At 28.7% G+C, this 18,922-nt stretch overlaps 1 protein-coding gene across 1 annotated transcript in view; it reads right to left on the bottom strand.

The window, feature by feature from the left end:
- LOC145963337 (uncharacterized) overlaps window positions 1-18,329 on the bottom strand; it is a 92,790-nt gene extending 74,461 nt beyond the window's left edge. The window contains exons 1-3 of the mRNA XM_083085174.1: window positions 17,489-18,329; window positions 16,092-16,351; window positions 15,471-15,516 (exon numbers count right to left, since the gene is read on the bottom strand). The gene's annotated coding sequence lies outside the window, so the exon portion shown is untranslated. The remainder of the gene's footprint in view (window positions 1-15,470; window positions 15,517-16,091; window positions 16,352-17,488) is intronic.
- Window positions 18,330-18,922: the final 593 nt, after the last annotated feature.

The raw sequence follows: 18,922 nt of genomic DNA, 5'->3' as shown, positions 1-18,922 counted from the left end.
GTGTTTTTGCGAGTCTTTTGCATCGTTTGATCTTTTATTTCGTTACTGGATTCCATTTATATAGCTCACAATCGCACAGCTCAAATAACTTAACAATCGTACAGCTCAAATAACTTAACGTTATAAATAAATTTATACAAACTTATAATTATAAACTTATATAATATAAATATGTAATATGCGAGTATACGACTTTTTAAAAAATTATTAACTACCCTAAAATTTATTAAATTTAAATCCAATTTAATTTCTTGTGATTTCATTGGATTAAAGAAAATTAATTGAAAAATAAATAATTGAATCAGATAAACGTTAGATCATTATTACACCGATCTTTTTGTTTATCCAATAAATTATTGAGATGTTAATTAATATTTTAACATTATTATTTATTCAAATAATTATTTGAGTAAATAATGATATTAAAATATTAATTAACATCTCAATAATTTATTGGATAAACAAAAAGATCGGTGCAATAATGATCTAACTTTTATCTGATTCAATTATTTAACTATTGGTATATTTTTTTAGATGAAAGCGAAGAATGGTACGACTACTGTTCCTACCACTACACGATGCTTTTGCTACGATTACTCTTGTTAGAGAGTTATACATCTTGGGTGAGAGATAATTTTGAGCCATTACTCGTTCACATTATGTACCGTACTAATGAAATTCCAGCGTACGAAATCGCGTAGGTAGAAAGAAGTAGATAAAGACGGCCTTTTGCCACGCGCGGTTCTCGCTTGGATTTGTACGGTTAAAGTGGATTTCCCGGACACGTCGTTCGCCCGAGTATCCTTTTGCGGTCGGCAGGATTCCCGCAAATGTAGAAAGAGGATGGGAGAGAAAGTTGGGCGGATTTGCCGCGATGGTTGTAACTTTCGTTCATGATTGATACAGTCGGAATCATCCGATTATCTTATTCCTCTGCGATAAAATCTCTTTAATTAAAGCCGCTATCAAAGCCGTTCTAGTTATAACAAAGTAGAAGGAAGGATCATGTTTTCTTAATCTTTAGCTAAAAAATGCCATAAATTTTATGAAACGCTGATATTACTCATCGTTCTCAAAAGCGGATTCTCATTAACGAAGAGTATCTCTTTTATGAGGTAAATTCATAGATATTCTAGAGAAAATTTTTGGCACAGTTCCAATACTAAATTACACGAATTTATAAACATTTTTGGCATGTCCACTGACATAACATCAATATAATTTATTTTTTGTTTATAATGGTGGCAAACATTTTCACCTCTTTAAAGACATATAATTTTAGATATATCTTTTAAATGTATTTTATTTAAAGATAAGATTTTCTTTCTTGAAAATATCATAAATATTCAATATTACAAGTGTGTGAGAAAAAATATAGCAATCTTGTATTATTAAATTCACGGGCCAAATCTGTGAAACAACATGGAACTTGTAAGTTGACTTGGAAAGTTGAAAAGTAAAAATAATTGAATCAATATGTCAATGACTCTGACAGCAGATTTTAGGGTGATGGGGAAGGATTGATGGGGATATTTTTCGATGGGGGATTTTCTCTCAAGGCAAGAGTGCCTTAGCCATTTATTTGATTGATTAAGAAATCACATGTGTATAAGAAAGTAGCACAATTTTCTTACAGCAAGCCATCGCGTTGCGGCAAATATTTTATGGTAAATATCTAGTTTATATAATAGTTGCTTTCTCAATGACAGAAAGAAAGGGGGAAGAGATACGGACATTCTAGAGATTCGCGGATCCACAGCTGCATTTCTTCCCACAATGTTAGTAAATCCAAGGATAAAGATAACATCGTGCATAGAAAGCATTAAGTTTTATCCTTTTAAAGCTTACGTCAGACAATACTGCCGTCGCGTTTATCCTAAACAGCTTGTTTTCGGGTATTCGCATCTTGTAAATCATACTCGGAATTTGTATGAGCGACACCTATTCCATAACGTCATTCTTTCTCTTTTTCTGTTGCTCTTCCACGAATAAAAAAAATAATTTCTAGCAACATAATTTAGAATTATATTTAATCGTGAGACATTATTGTAATTATAATAATGTATGTGACACACGACATACAACTTTTGTTAAATATATAACTAATTTAATATATAACTCACTGTGTGTAAAATATTTGCATATCTTTATTATAATCTTTTGTAATATAATTCATGTTTACATATAATTATATAATTTGTATTTATAATTGTTTATATTTTTATATTCTGTTTTTTCGACAAACTACAATTTAACATTGACAAATTGAAATGTGCAAACAAAAATATCGATTTTTATAATAAAAAATGAAAAATATAACAATGTTCTCGATGACATTCCGTCGCTTTAAAATCCTTTAATATGACACGTTACACTCAGGCATAATATACACATATACATGTTTTCCTGGAAATTTGTTTATCGTGATGAATATTGCATGAAATGTTCTACCTACATTTAATTTCGCTGCGCAAATATCGCGCATATATAATAAATATGAACTTTTGCGGCTCCAGAAAATTCAGTAATTTAAATAATCTTCTTTCGTTTCGTTATAATATTACATAGCCCGTAACAAAAATTCCCAATTAATTATGTTTCTAGTTTCAGTATTATACATGAGATAAAATATCAAGGTTTATCTCGAAAGCTGATCTTTGATTACGGTTTTCATACGATATTTTTAAACTTGTGGTAACTAAATATCTTGAAAATCAATTTAAATAATTTGAATTTATATAAAAATAAACAACAATCGGAAACAATAGGATTTTGTTAATAAATTAAAAAACATATTTCCAAATTGCCAATCAAATTAAAAGTATATATTTGCTGATTTTATTTCTGTTTGCTGACTTGTTTATGTCATTATTATCTAGATCTCTTCCTTCAAGACAAGATTCTAGATAAAGATGCTTCAAAGAATGAATATTGTAGAAGTCAATTCTGCTTCTGAGAGAGAGATATATTGTTAAGAAGAACTTTATTTTTATTGCAAAAATGAGAAAGTTTTGATATATAATCGCATTATTTGAAATATAAACTTTGTGTGCTCGTGTGATTTCATTGTGAATGAAATTCTTCGACCGTACATGTCGATAAACTTTCGCAAATATCAAAGCTTCCTCCTTCTCCTTCCCTCCCTCCCTCCCTTGCCCCCCCTCTCTCTCTCTCTCTCGATTTCTACCATCATTTCTCTGTATATTAGATATCGAATAGTCGCCGGTTTTCCTCTGATGTTTATCGATTTCAAAGGGAGCCATCATATACGTTGCCCTGGTCGTCGATATTACCTCGGTCCTTCGATATTTGAAAAAGGTCATTGTATCATTACGTTATCGTTCTTCGATGTGCGCTTCGTGTCTTTAATTCCGGTAAAACGTATGGGTTTTGCGCTGAAAATATTCCCTTTCTTCGCTGATCAATCAAGGCTTCAATTTCGTCGTTCATATTGTCATTTTTCAACAATAGACTATTTCAGGACCTAATTCCGCGAGGAAATATTTCAAATTATCGCAAAAACACAAAAGTCGATAAAAATTCGAAATAAAATTGTTCCCGATTCCTATGAATTTTTAATTTGCAAATTCGAAGCTTGACTTTATCGTTGAACATTTTTCGTTTTGAATTTTCAAGTGAGAAAATATAACGGATACATTTATTCATACCACGTATAGCGTAAAGGACACTCGATTTTCCGCTTTTCAAGAATGCGAGCTTCGGCCTCGCGACGCTCACGTCCCAATCTAACGTTTACGGCATACCGGAGGTTGACCAGAAAAGAAAGAAAAAAACCTCGACTCGAGATGAGCATTTTATTTCTTATGGTCCTCCATTGGGAGGCTATTGTGTGTCCGCTGGCGACTCTATTACCTTCTTCCTGCAAATCTCTCTTAAGCTCTCTCGAGGCTGACCTTTTAAACCTATTTACGTCTAAGGAACGTAATCTCCAACGTGCAGAAATTACCCCTTCTTTCAACTACTTGCACCACTTAACATTATTATCACGAGTATCCTCCGCAATTAGCCACTATGTCAAAAAATTGCAAAGAAGCAATCTACCGTGTTGCTTGCTTGCCTGCCGCACCAAAAATCGTTGCGTTTTATGGGAAGTGTTCTTTTCTCTCTTCAGTGTCTCTTCTTAACAGAACTCTCTCGGACAATCAAGCTGCGAGCTATATTTGAAATTTAATTCTTTAGGAACTACTATCGACTTAATATACAGAGCTTCTTCTAGCAAAAATAATTTTCGAAAAATATGGCACACGCCCTTTCTTTTTAAAAATAATTTTTTAGCTTAAAGAGAAATCATGTGCTTATTTTTTTTAACATTTATCAAAATACAGAAAAAATTTCTTGTCGTTGTTAAAACAATATTAAAATTATGAAATAATAGAAAGCTTAATTTCTAAATTGAAAATTTGAATATTGTGACCTCATGCTATTTTTTATTTAATCAATTCTTTTTCTTAGTTTTATTGAAACAATTTTCTCCCTTAAAAAAAAATAATAATCAATAACATCGAACGTTCTAATATCCAAAGTTCGTAATGAATAGATCAAGAGCCTTTCGAAGTAAAACAAACGTAATTGTGTAAACTATTAAAATTGCGGTCACGAAACGAGCGCTCGAGTATTTTCGTGATAATGATTATATAATTTCCGCGCTATTTTCTTTCTTTCTGCTTAACTCGCAAGAAACGCAAAGCAGACTGACGACGATGGAATATAAGAAATTGTATAACATGATTATATCGGAGGGACACGCGGTAAAATCGATTAAATTCGAAAAATATCACGATCACTTTAATCGCTGAATTTTATGCGTTCCATCCACGAATATAAAATCCCGATATCGGTATAAAAAAGATAAAATATCCGGATCTACGCGAGTACTTGGACGTAATCTCTCGAAATTATGCGCGCGATCTTTCCGCGGGAAAGAGGACGGCAGATGCTATTTTTTTTTTAATGTAAAGCAGTTGCGCGAGCATGAAAAAATTGATTGAAAGTAAGATCGCCGGTTTTAAAATGCAAAATCGCGGCGATCGAGTCGGAGACCCGGAAAAGCCGGGCCCTTCCGCAAGCTTTCGGGATCTTCTTCGCGAAAACGCTCGTTCCGGAAAATTGCAATTTTGTCTTTAAGGCTGACGGAAGTAAAGCGTTATTGAAAGAATAGAATTGAAAAATTGCAAGGAATCGCATAAGTAAAGACGATGGATCTTCAGATGAATAATTGAATTTTTTCGCTGTTCAACGAAGAGAACATCGACAAGAACCAACGCGAAATTTAAATTTTATTCTCTCGAACATCGTAACACAATTAACTTGTTTGCAATATTCTATCTCCTTTTAGGTAAATGTAAGTTATGATTAAATATAATTTCTCTAAACAAAGACGTTTGTATAAAAAAATAATATAAATTATGAATAATATACATATAAAATTTGACATTTCTCTCTCTTTTCGTAAGATTTATTTCTGACTATAGGCAATTAAAATTAATTAGACTTAAATATTATTCAAGACTATTGTAGAGCATGTTCCTGAGAATCCTTGACAAAAGTCTAAACTTTTAGAAGCGACGGTAAACCGTCCGAACACTTAACTACTAAAATGCAACTCGACGAACACTCCATTATGCTTAAAAAATGTAAATGCGCCATTAAAAGTTCAGAATAAGATGCCAGATGGTAGCAAAAGCTAATGTCATCAACTCAGTTCTCCCGATATCTTCTTAAGAGAATCCTGATTACTGCCTTTTTCACAGGCCGCCCTTATACATTTTTGTTACTCGTTCATTTCCGTGCTTTTAATATTTAAGCGAACTATCGATTTTCTCTTTTCTTAAAACACATTTTCATATATTTTTTAAATAGTAGCATGCGACTATTCTATTAAATGTTAAACTGTATGAAAATTAGCCTTTTGAATGAAAGTTATTTATTTTCATTAACAAGAGTAACAATGAGTATTCATGAATTGCCGTATTTTCTAGCAACACGAAGAACAATACAGGATATACCAAAAGTCTGGAAACGGTCGAATATTTCATAAACTATGCATTTTAGAAAGAAATGTTTCAGACAAAAGTTGTTTGGTTCGAAGGGAGCCATAAGACGGTGTCATTGGTTTGACCTTGAAAAGTCGTTTGAAGGTCACGTGAAGGCCACCTTCAATTTTTTAAATGGAACCTCCTATTTTTTATTACTTATTCTTGCAGCTCATCTCGAGAGCTTTCCAAAATACTGTAATTAAGTTAGTTTTCATTAAGTACTTTCCGAGTTATGAGGCTTGAAATAATTTCTTAATTTTACATAAACCATAAAATATCTAGTAAAATATTCATTTTTCGATTATCTTACCTTAATACTTTTATGTACAAAATAATGAGAGGAATCAATTGGTGTAAAGAAAAAACTTGTAAAAAATGTAATTTGCAATTAACAATTACATATTTCTTTTAAAAAACAACTATGTTTTTTCTTTACACCAATTGATTCCTTTCATTATTTTGTACATAAAAGTATTAAGGTAAGATAATCGAAAAATGAATATTTTACTAGATATTTTATGGTTTATGTAAAATTAAGAAATTATTTCAAGCCTCATAACTCGAAAAGTACTCTATAAAGAAATACTTTATTATAGTGTTTTGGAAAGTTCTCGAGATGAGCTGCAAGAATAAGTAATAAAAAATAGGAGGTTCCATTTAAAAAATTGAAGGTGGCCTTCACGTGACCTTCAAACGACTTTTCAAGGTCAAACCAATGACACCATCTTATGGCCCCCTTCGAACCAAACAACTTTTGTCTGAAACATTTCTTTCTAAAATGCATAGTTTATAAAATACTCGACCGTTTCCAGACTTTTGGTACACCCTGTATAATATAAATTAAAGGAAACCAAAACAGAGTTGGAGATTTATAAATAGCATTGTAGAAATTGCTGCGGAGAAGATATTTACTTATTAATTTACTATAAATTACAGTAACATATATATTTCATTAAATGTATCATTGATTGAATTTTGGAGTCTCATTAACAGTAATATCGTGCAATTAATTAAATAATATTAAAGACCAAAATAATCCTGCGGTAAATCCTACAACGTACATTTAAAGATTATGATGCGCATTAAATGTTGTATTACGACCAACTAAAATTTAATATTTCTTTCACAGAGCATAATTAAACTTTCATACGCAACTATTAACTTCTTTAATTTCTTTCAATATCACATCATGAATATTGTTCGAGAATAAAAGAGTATTCGTGGATGAAAAAGAAATCGAAAAAGGGATATTTAAGATCAAGTGGAGCATTCTGCTATTCATAATTGCAGCCGTCACTGAATCATTCATAATCATGCGATTCCGTTTTAATGTTGCACAATGCAAGGATTAACGTTTGAAGCCGATATCGTGTCTTGCAGACTGCTGCTATTGTCGTTACAGTTTAATTGGATATTCCCGGTCGAGATATTGTGGCTATTTAAGCGGACCGGTCTGATTGATGGTTCTTAATCAACAAGCAAGAATAAACTAATCGTCTTTGTTCTTGTCTACGTAATATAACATGACTACGTTACATTTGCCTTCGTAACTGTAATCAAAAGCTAATATCAAAATTATATCAGGAAAGTGTTATTAGATTTTTATTATGATTTTTATTAAGCTTATTATACTTTAGATTTTACACATGTTTTAATTGACAATACGTACACACTTGGTGATTTAAAAATTCCGAACAAGCTGCTGTAAATACATATAATTACATGATCAATTAATCTTTTACATCGCAACGTTATTGAACATATTACTTAATTTCTCAAATTTCTCTTGTTATAAATGTAAATAAATAAAATGAAAATTGTACGGAATTCAAATGAGACGATCAGCAAACTAGAAATTTATCATTTTTTTCCCTTGGCAACGTACAATCCCGGCGTAGTATCCGTCAATTCCAAGCAGATTGATACACCTGCTGCCTCAGCAAATTTATCGCTGAAACAACACCTGTTCGACATTGTGTATTTTTGGCTTGTTTACAAGCTTTAAATTCACTAGCTTTGTTATAAGCAAGCGATTTCACGCTTTATCATGTCCTAAGCTCGAGCCAAGAAGACGATACGTTCAAAAGATGTAATGAATATAAGAATAGACTGATAAAATATAAAACAATGTAAAATAAAATAGACACGGCACAATAATTATACTTGTGTGTGTAAATAAATATAATTATAATTATTATAATTATTATAAGTATATAATATAATTATTATAATTATTATATAAATATAAATATAATTATTATATTATATATACATACATACATATATATATATATATATATATATATATATATATATATATATAATATATTTATATAATTATTATATAATTATTATATATAATATATTATATATTATATAATTATTATATAATTATTAAATATAATAATTATATTTATATAAATATAAATATAATTATTATATTATATATACATGTGTATATGTATAATTATACTTCAATTACTTCTTACACTTACTAAAGTTACTAGTGTTATTAATAGATACGGAAGTTACACAAAATATCAATTTTTCAGGCAACATTTTGAAACATGATGCGAGAGAGAAACATCTCACATATAATCTTGAATTAAAAATAAGATCCCTTCACCAAAGATATATTTCATCCTAGCAGACTCAAACTAGAATGAAACTTTGCTTTTTTCGAGGCAAAATCAAAGCTTTCTGCTGGCCACGTCTTGTCAGAAATGAAATGAAGTTAGTATCCATTAAACTTCGAAATGTTAGTTTAACATTATGATCATAGACGTATATTATACGTCTATGGTTATGGTACGAAAAATCGTATGAAGTTCTTCTCGAAAGAAAGAATCTCAAATTTCTGCTGCATTCGTGTAATCATAAAAATATTTCCCAATATATATCGGTATCAGATTAATATCAGATGATGATTTTAATTAGTGATGATATAACTATGTTATGATTATATTATTATGTAACAATAGTTAATATTAGAAAAGAACTTAGGCAATAAAATTTAATTTATTTATTATTTAGAAATTTAGATTTAATTTTAGAGTTTAATATAATTAGATTTAGATATCCTTTTGTGTGCATGTAGTAAATTATTCACCTTTTAAATCAATCATTTTCAATATTGATGAATCATGCGAGCTGTATGCGATGAATGATTTATGCTTGCGTGGAGAAATTTGTCTTCGTAAGATCAAATAAACCATTATCATATATCGTTGCCACTATTCTACTTAGGGAAACAAAAGGAAGCCGTCATCGCGAGGAGCAAACCGTTCATGCATATGTTATAACGAAGCAAGTAGAAAATCCATACTTCATGAGCTTTCGCTTCCTTCTTTCTCCGTTTCCTTTCTTAAACCGACAAAGCCTTCATCGGCGCTTTTTATATAGCTATCATAGAAAGAGATTCAAGTATAAAAAAATAGCTTGCATTATTAAAAAGTAGGAAAATTCATTTTTTCAGTAGTAACTAAAAAAAGTATTTTCAAAAAAGTATTTAATAATGTTGGTGAAGAAACTTGAAACTTCCCTTGGATATTAGAAATTTCTAGCATCGTTACTGTGTCTTCAATTTCTTTTCTACACAGAAGAAAAGGACATTCTTGTTCTAAAAATATATTTAGTTTTAACATGAAAATGTTGAAATGAGATTATATTGTGTTAATTAAAGAAAAATATAATTGCTTGAATAATTGCTTACTTGAATGAAGCCATTTTATATAGTTCAATCAAGAAAAATATATTCTTATGATTTAAAATTTAATTTTCTTGAATGGAAAAGAAACAATGTTAGATAGAAAATAACATTTTTGAATCAAAGATTATAATTTTCTTAAAGTAGAATTAAATAATTATATATTCTTGAGATAACAATTACAATATTAAAATAAGACTATAATATTGTTGAAATTTAAAATTATTAAATTTTTCTAAGAAGATTATAAATTGTTGCGTATATACGAAACAATGAACGCGTTAGTTTAAGTATACAAGTTTTGATTTGACACTTATTTTTTTTCTGTGTACTAACCAATTTTATCAATTTCACGAGATGCTTATTTTGCATGATGACTAGACACATTGAAAACATCCGCATTCCCCGAGAGACTAGAAAATAAGAGTGTCGATGGAATGACGAACGATCCGGAGGTTGAAAAGAAAGCCAAAGCCAAGCGCGTATGACATATAAGAAACGCGGAACTGATTTTCCAAGCGTTACCATGCAAAATTTTCCTTTATTCAAATCGGCGTTTTTTTCCATAACTTGTTTTTTTTTTCATTCGAATAACAAATTATGATTTTTTCTTCGGTGATATACTACATCGAAGCTACCTTTTTTTAAAAAAGAAAATTTCTCTTTCTTCAAGAAGATTCTTATTTCTTTCTCGGTATATTTTCCTGACAATATCTGAAATATTATTTTTTGTATAATATTTTCGTCAACAATATAATATTTAAATAATGAGCAATTAACGTTGATTATCTCAACATTTTTTAAATTTCTAATTTAAATGGTATTGTAAATTGATTTTAAATTGGAAGATATAAGGTAAGATATTCAGTACGCTTTGAAAGTTACAGAAATGTCTTCGAAATTTCGAATAAAGAATTGGAGAGAATAAGTAACGAAAAGCCAAACGCATAAGCATTCGGGTTCTCCAAGCTGTTCGTTATAAAAATGACGTGGTTTTCTTCCGCGTTTTCGATATACAATTTCTCTCTGAAAAATCTCGATTGTACAAGGACTTACATTGCTGACGAAATTTTAAAAATAGCAATCTTTTATCTGCTACAAAAGAGAGAAGCGAGAGAGAAAGAGAAAGAGAGAATATGATTTATGTAAAAAATTTATCAAACACATTTTTACATCTTTCATGTATATTAAAAAAAACAAGCTCTTAAATTATTAAATTCTCAAATATAACACTAAATATTTTTAAATTCTTCAGTATGCATAAAATCTTTGATATCTATGTAATGTGTGTTTATTATGCTTTAAAAATATATTCTGTATCATAAAATATTACTATTAATTAAAATAATAAATTGAATAATAATAATTTTAATTTACGATATTACTTTTTTATCATTTTGTTATAAATATAAATTTAATGTAAGCTTGTAAATTGTATTATACCTCTATATTTAATTGTGGTTCTAAGTTTGCTTGTATTATGTATATTGATATATTTTATACGACATAATCACACTTTGCTTTTGAGCCAAACCAGCGGTCCTTTTCAATAGAATATACATATACAGCATTTACCAACTAAAGTAACACCTTACCAGATGCAAATGAAACGTATTGAAGTTTTCGACGCACAATATGTAGCGCATATATATGTATGTGAATATATATTCAAACCATGCAAATAGCGAGTACAATCTCCTTCGCTGTAATGAAAATATGATTGCTCGTTTTACGAGAGGTTACGCGTAGTCAGCTACAGCGGTGAAAAAAAATCATTTTCTCCGAACAAGCTTTTTTTCAACCCGGGGAAATAACTTGGGTATTCACGAAGGAAGTTTTGCGCTAGTTGAAATCGTTACAATTTTCGTGAGTTCAATGTCCGGTTCCGGCAAAATCGTAAAAAAGAAAAAAAAACAACAACAATATTTTGTTGAACAAAATGCATTTCCAATTATAACATCGAAAATTTTTCACCGAAATAAAAGAATTGCTTTTAATTCTGTTTTTTCATCATCAATAAAATTATTTATAAACTTTATATATAAAATCAAATTTATATGTAAATTCAGTTTTTTTACAAAAAATTGTTTGTTTTATAAAACGGTAAAAATTTGATACTTTATAAGAAGATTGATTTCACAAAAATATTTGCAATATGTATGTAGCATATTAGAAAATTAATTAATAAACAGGAAATCAAATCATGTTTCAATTTATTTTGTATTTTTTTTTTCAATAGCTTGGTTAGGTTAGGTATGTATTTATAAAAGAAAATAGAAAATTAAATTTTTAAAGTCATAAAAAAACGTAATATTTAAAACGATATCGAGTAATAATAAACTAATATATTACTACATTCAATAATAGAGACTTCAGTGCTGACTTCAATGTTGCCATTAGCAGTTTAAATTACAATTTCGTGTGAAAGACGGTATAATTTATCCGTTCGATAAATGCGATTGAAAGATGGAATTCGATCGTCGTTATAACACGCTGCGACGTTGTATCCGATTTCTATCAAGTTTTAATTGATTCTACAAGATTGCGCGTAAGCTAAAAGCGAGATTAAAATAAAGTATCAAGGTCTTGGGGACCAGCGATATGCCATGTAATTGAAACATCTAATCACTCGGCGCTTTAAGCAACATTTCTCGCGTTTTAATTGTTAATCTCTTACCAACATGTTTGCTTCGTGAAATTCTGAAATATTTTATTAACTGCCTCTTGATTTATTTATGATTTTCACCGTACATCATGCTATTCTTACATGATTTATATAGGCTGTATAAGGCAATATAATTTGTATGATAAATCAGAAATAAAAATCTGTATGTGTACGTAAATATAAATATTAAAACAGTTCTGACATTTTAAATCTGTTATTTTTATTATTTAATATTGCATATTTAATTTTTATTATTTATATATCATTATTATTTATTATTATTATTTTGATACAAATGATCTAATGATATAATAAAAAAGAAAAAATTCTTTTATTTTTCGCAATTGTTTCTGAAAAAATAGAGCTCCGCTAATAAGAGAAATTATAATAATATGTAATTGTCGATATAGGTATATATTTCATAAAACACATTGTAATAATTCATAATTCTTTTTATACGATCCAACGACATTTGAATGGAGGAATGAGAATGAAATTAATTGTTTGTATAACAAAATGTAGCGTGCACCTTAAATAATTCATGTCTAAATGTATCGCGCAATGGCAGAGACTTCTCCGCGCGTCTAGCTAATTCATTACTCTCAATTCTCTAATGAGATTACTCGGAGCAAGAGGTAATGTATAACTAATTTTACCAGTCTAAACGCAGAACGCGTAAGAGGAAAGTCCCCGATGTACTCTCCATCATAATTCTTTTTTAACGAATCATGAGAAACTAAGCTTGGGCACATTCAATAATGAAATCAGGATTTCAAGTCTTCCATAATAATACGTCAGCAAATTAATAAAGCGATGCTCCTTGGAAAGAGAAAAAGAGAAAATTATCGTAGCAAATATTTCAATCTATTAATTTTATTCTCTCTCTCACTCTCACACTCTCTCTCTCTCTCTCTCTCTCTCTCTCTCTTTCTCTCTTGTCTTGGATTTAAAATTATTCAAGTATGCAATTCTTTAAAACTTTAAAGGTATATTTTCTATATCTATTTCAAATTATAAGCAATATAAATAAAAACATACTATAATTTTTTCTAAAGTGATACGATTGAGAAAGAAATTTATTTTATTCGGTAAATAATTTTCGTGATCATTATGAAATTTTTATATCATGAAGCATTCCTTATATAATCTTAAATTTTGAAGAATAAAATTTATTCATGCGGAATCAAATTTCTCGATAGCATCATTATTTCTCGCGAGAAAAATAAAATATAGTTGTGTAAAAAATAAAATACATAGCATCGTGAGAGCGATGTAAAATTATAATCGACCATGAATCGCGATGCACTATTCCTAATCAACGTGAAAAAAACGGCAATTTCTCCCGTGGGTACGTTATCGGCAATATAAAAATATCCCAGCGCATCTTGTTAGCGCGATAATCAATTTGCGAATGCAAATCGCGCTGCGACTTCATTTCCGGCGTTTACAGAACACTTTCGTATCACAATAACAAATATATACAGTGTAAATCGCAAATCAGGGAGAGAGAGAGAGAAAGGGGGGGGATTTCCCGTAATTAAATTATCATAAAACTTCGCTGAAATGAACGCTGCTTATTTACATTCGAACTTCTAAAGTGATAAATCAATAATCTGTTTGTCTCATAAATACGTGAATCTTTGTACGATGTTTGATAATTTTCTAAGAATTGAGAAGAGAAAGAAAAATTTTAAAAAAATATACAAATTTATTTATCGAATGTTCATTTATCACAGAATACTCTGCATTATAATAAAATTTCGTATATTATGTATACAAATAACAATTTTATAACAAAATTAATTTAAATTTCTTTCTTGATTACAATTTTAATTTATTTCTAAAGCGAAAAGTTGTAAAACTTCATGAAAATGACAGATCATAAAAATAATATTAATTAATCGATGCTGATTAGACATTAAACTTTTTTTTTTAAGTTTTAAAAATTTATAACGTGGCTCAAATTACATTTTCATTAAATAACTATATAAGAAATTAGGCTCTGTGTATAAAACATAAACTTAAATTTAAAGGCCATAAGAGCTAAACGCGGATGATAGTGCGTAAGTTCAACGAGAAAATAAGTTTTTCGTTGAAACTTATTTGTGTGCACAGGGCACAAATTTTCTTGGTACGATACCAAGCAAATTTAAATAATTCTCAATTCGAGAATTTATTTAATTATTATCCCTCTTTCCCCCCTGTAATGTTGTAGGCGAGAAAAAATTTTTTCTCGCCTACAACATTACAGGGGGGAAAGAGGGATAATAATTAAATAAATTCTCGAATTGAGAATTATTTAAATTTGCTTGGTATCGTACCAAGAAAATTTGTGCCCTGTGCACACAAATAAGTTTCAACGAAAAACTTATTTTCTCGTTGAACTTACGCACTATCATCCGCGTTTAGCTCTTATGGCCTTTAAATTTAAGTTTATTTTCATTAAAGATTATCGGTGTCAATGTGAATTAACGTAAGCGAACTAAAATAGCCTCTTTCTATCTCAAATGTATGAATTGATGGTCAGTCGGTAGTGTGAAAACCGCTTTCGCACATGTCATTTACACGTCTACATTTTCGAAACAACGGCAGAATATGGCTTAATTAACCTGTCAGCGTACACGCAGTGTCTACGAACCATGCAGACTTCAGACACTTTTGAAATCTGACATGACAATGTGTAAGTTGTGCGCATCGCGAATTATTAACTTGACACATTCATGTAGAGATATATTGCAAACATTCTGTAGTTCATTAATTAATTAAATGTAAAAATCATTTATAATTTTCTTTATAATTAATTTTATATAAAAAGCGTGTACATATTATTCCTGTTCGATAATAGCGTCGAGCATTTTAAATATAAGAATCGTACTTGATGCAAATTTATAGGATATTTTATTGCAATATTTATTGAAAACTCCAAATTTATTATATTTATATTTTTATTTTAATAATCGTAAAAAAATTTTAATTAATAAGTTAAACAGTTTTTTCCGATATCTATTTGCTTAATTTGATTAAAAAGTAATTTAACACTCACCCCTTCAATGCACAGCAGCGGAGTTGTAATATACGTAACCTTGTATCTGCAAAATATAGATATATTTAAATTATAAAGCAGTTTTCGAAATAATTAATAAATTAATTTAATAAATTAATAAATTTAATAAATTTAATAAATTAATTTAATAATTATTACATTTAATTAAATTTTTTATTTGTCTTTTAAACAAATGTTTCATATATATATGTATATAATTACATATATATATTATTTTTTTTTTAAATTATATATATATATATAATTTTTTTTAAATATATATTTAAATTTGTTTCCATGTTTTATACTTTAAGTAAAAATGAATTCTTATATAAATATAGTCTACAAATATAATCTAAATATAATTATATAACAACCTCTTTAAATCATATAACATTTTATATATATTTATGAAAAAAAATATATATATATAAATTATTACACATATTTTATAATAAATATTATAAATATTATTTTAAAATAAAATCTGAAATATTTCGTATGCATTATATTACATAACAATGTAAAATGGATTATCACACTAGAGCTAACGTCCAATTAATTTTATACATAAGCAACAAATAAATAAATAATAAATTAAATAAATTATAACCTGCTCACCTCGGTTGTTCCGTCGTTGCTCGACTCCTTCCCTTGTCTCTTGTTCATCTTTTGTTGCTCCTCTACGGCACTCACTCGCGAAAACATGATTAATTACGATTGCGCGTATACTAATTAACAGAATAGAACAATCGCACGGTACTTTAGACGGCATTCCCGACGTTTAATCACATACGACGCGTACCTTATTCTATTGCGACGGGAAAATTATGCGAAAATTGGAGTCGTACAAACTATGATTCACACTCGGTACGTATAATCTGTAAAATACAAAAAATCCAAATTACAAAATAATGTCTGAAATAACGAATATTTAAATGAATCATTATTGCGCGTAATAAAATTTATAAAAAAATAATGAGAAAATTATATACCTATAAATAGGCGAAAAACGTGAAAGAAATATATTCGACTGTATATAATACTAAGTATATTTACAAAAATAATTAAAGTATATTTAAGTATATTTATATTAGTAAAATATATTTATATAAAAAAATCAACGATAAATATCGTAATAATTTATAATTTTCAATCCCTCTATCTCGATTCTAATTTTTTTTAAAGTAATATGCATTTCGATAAATACATGTTTTTAGGAGTTGTTTAAGGAGTTAATCAACCGCACGGATTAATTACCTCTAATTGTAATGACATCACAGAGAGAGTTTATTGTCTCGCGATATTTCTCGGCGTTCGAAAAGATACTACGAACTAACTCGAGTGAGTGACCGTGAATGACAACAAGGTGATTAGAGTGTACACAATGTATATAAAACGTCACACAATAAGAAAACCGGTTTTATGTTAACATAATATTTACAATATATCGAGTTTTACAAGGTATTACTATGTATGTATGCATATTACATATACATATGTTATTATTTTGTCACATGAATAGTAAATGCGAATAAAACATATATATATATATATATATATATATATATATATATATATATATATATATATACATATATATATATATATCGCGACAATAATATAGCACATGTATATAAATTATATATTTAAATTAAAAGCATAATATTCAAAATAATTAATGTTTCAAAAAAGAAATATTACACATATATATTTTTAATTTGCATCATTTAAATTAATTTATATTTAACAAAAGAATAATATTCAATAAAAATAAGAATAATATTCAATAAAAAAATATATGTATAATTTTCGAAAAAAAAAAAAATTCTTTTGAATATGAAAAAAATTCCCTCTTTTTTTATTATATAAAGAGAATTTAATAAATAAAAAATCTATAATTTAAATAATAATTTAAATCTTATAAGCACATATGTTGAGATATTTTAAAATATGCTATGCGCGGCAATAAACAATTAATTCTGTTCATAATAAATAAAAAGTAATTATTAAATTACTTGACTTTACAGTACTCCTCGGGTCATTTGATACTTCCAGGATCTCTTTCTCTTGTTTCTCTTTTTCTCTCTCTCTTTTCTTTCCGTTGTTGCTCTTTCATGGCATTAGCATAATATTCAGCAATTATTCACGAAAAAATTATATGATATGGAACGAATAAAACTGCGAATGCAGCACAGCCTAAAGAATGGCTAAGAAGAGAGAAAAAATATAACCTCCTCTTTTTCAAATGAAGGAAAGTAGGGCAATTAAGTAAACTTTGAGAATGCAAACGTAAACACAAATACGAAAAAAAGAAAGAAGCATTACTGAATATTAGGCACATACTAGATATGTGTTTTCTTTTCTCTTTACCTTTTTTATGTTAAAGCAAGAAACCTCCTCGGTCTACTATATTTAGCAAAAATACGGTTAATCAAGATCGTCCGTGTACTAATAATCACAATACGATAATCGCGCGACTTCATGGCACTCTCCATATTAATCACGAACACTTTATTATATCGTGACGAAAAAAAAGGAGAATAATACAAATGCCCGAAGTTATGATTGTTTAACGGTCGCGTCACTTTGCAAATTAACGCATCAAATAAATCTCAAATAAAGAGGGCGCCGGAGGAGGGGATTTTGCGTGGAAATATGTGGCCAACTTTATGCGACACTTAACGATACCTGTTGCTTTTAGCCGCATTTTTCTATACATTCTATTCATTCTATTCATTACGCATTTTGAATAATAAAAAATATAGGCTCATGATTATTTCATATTCTGCGCTTTATCTTGTGAACTTCTTAAGAAATATTATTGATAATAAATATTTTATTACATATAAATTATTTATTTTTTTTTAAATTATATAAGCTCTTATAAAAATTTTACATTTAACAAACATTTAAAAAATTATTAAACCTAATCAATTAATTTATTTAAAAAATGGAATTATTTTGATAGAAAAAAATATTTGTCATTTATATTAATTTTTCTCAAATATATCATATTTTTTCCAGAAACTTTTATATCTCGAGAAAAATAAATTATACAATTAATAAACTAATAAAAAAAATTAGATTACTGCACAAGATGTAACGAAAGAGAAACTGTGTATTACCTAATTGCAAGTGTAACTTTGTAATGTAGCTATAACTGTATAGCAAAAGACGTAATATAAAGCGTTTTATAGTTAATTAATTCATATTGCGATCTTACCTTTGTTATGACGATATGATAACGCCTTGTTCACAAGAACCTATTATTGTCACAAGTCCAGAGAGCACGTGGCACGAAGGGTTGCCCGCGCTTGTCGAAAATGAACTCTCGCATTTGTGGCATAAGCTATTATCGGACCAATTTCCGAGGATGCATCGCAAAGTGACTATGAGAAAGGAATGACATGTTTCCCGCATACGCAAATACACGTAATTGTGTAGTCAAA

This window comes from Camponotus vicinus, unplaced genomic scaffold (genome assembly GCF_025532165.1).
Source record: "Camponotus vicinus isolate PSW18456_S1 unplaced genomic scaffold, iyCamVici1.0 SCAF_12, whole genome shotgun sequence".
NCBI classification, from domain to species: domain Eukaryota; kingdom Metazoa; phylum Arthropoda; class Insecta; order Hymenoptera; family Formicidae; genus Camponotus; species Camponotus vicinus.
Note: the sequence above shows the minus strand (reverse complement) of the source record. Positions and strands in the feature narration are given on the sequence as shown.